At 62.2% G+C, this 1140-nt stretch overlaps 1 protein-coding gene across 1 annotated transcript in view; it reads right to left on the bottom strand.

Annotated features, from left to right (window-relative positions):
• The window catches only part of KDM4B (lysine (K)-specific demethylase 4B), an 89971-nt gene that overhangs the window by 8194 nt on the left and 80637 nt on the right, over nt 1-1140 (bottom strand). The window lies entirely within an intron of this gene.

The raw sequence follows: 1140 nt of genomic DNA, 5'->3' as shown, positions 1-1140 counted from the left end.
GGGTTCACAGATAGGGAGGGGGAATGCAGGAGGGGTGGAGGGCCATGCCCCAGGGCCCTGCCTCATCGGCGCTGCCACCCAGCAATACTTCAGGGACCCTCAAGCAGCTGGGGCTTGTTGCCCACCAAACGGGCTCTGAAGTCTGAGGGGGCCATCAAGCAGTACCAGGGGGTCCCAAAGGAAACTCCAGGAGAGAGCAGGACAGCAGGAAGGGGGCTCTGTGTCCTCACCGAGGCCCTGAGGGCCAGCAAGGTACCCCTGAGAGGCCCCCGCTCTGTCCTCTGGGCCCTCAGCCGAGGTTGGACCCCAGGGTGTGGTCCTGGCTCCTGGAGGAAGTGCGGGCTCCCCCTCTGCCCAGGGATGGGTCCCAAAGGAGATGCCTGTCCTGAGCCTTCTGACTCCTAAGCCTTCTCTCCACTGATGTAGCTGGGCGGGGCCCCTCGAGGGAAACAGGGTGGTGGGCTCCACTGCTGCCATCCGCTCTCCCCCAACACCCAGGGAGCGTGTCTCAGAGCCAGACCCCAGCCAGGAGACAAAGCCAGCTCCGGGCAGGCCTTGGCAGGGGCAGGCGCCAGACAGAGATGTATGGCCAGCTTCCTCCACAGGCCACACCGAAATTAAGCATCTCCAGGAAGCTTTCTCCCCATCCTGGACCACAATCTGATGTTCACCACCCCCTTCCACCCAAGAAGGGAACAGACATCCATCTTTCTATCCCTGGTAGGTTGGGCTTTCAGGATTTGGGGGAGAGGTGGTGGTGGGGGGATCACCGACAGCAGAGATAAATCAGACTCCTGAACCTCTGCAGAATCTCAGCTTTACCATCAATTCCAGCCTCAGCCCCAAGGCATGGCATTTAAAAGCGTCACAGACCCTGATGGGGACCCGATCTGCTGCCCCCCCCAGGCCTTGGGAGGGGAGGGCAGGCCACAGCGGAACCTTCCAGAAGGAAGTGTCAGGCAGGCCTACCTTGACTGGGGGGCAGCAGGACGTCTGCCCCCCAAGGATGGAGACCCCAATGCCATGACACCAGGTCCTGCTATATGCCGGAAGCAGCAGCCAGAGGGAGGGGCAGCCCTGCCCTGCAGACACTCTGCCCATCTGCAGCCCCCCAGGTGTTGGCCCAGCACTCACTGGCAT

The sequence above is a fragment of the Bison bison genome, unplaced genomic scaffold (assembly GCF_000754665.1).
Source record: "Bison bison bison isolate TAMUID 2011002044 unplaced genomic scaffold, Bison_UMD1.0 scf7180017864492, whole genome shotgun sequence".
Taxonomy (NCBI): Eukaryota; Metazoa; Chordata; class Mammalia; order Artiodactyla; family Bovidae; genus Bison; species Bison bison.
Note: the sequence above shows the minus strand (reverse complement) of the source record. Positions and strands in the feature narration are given on the sequence as shown.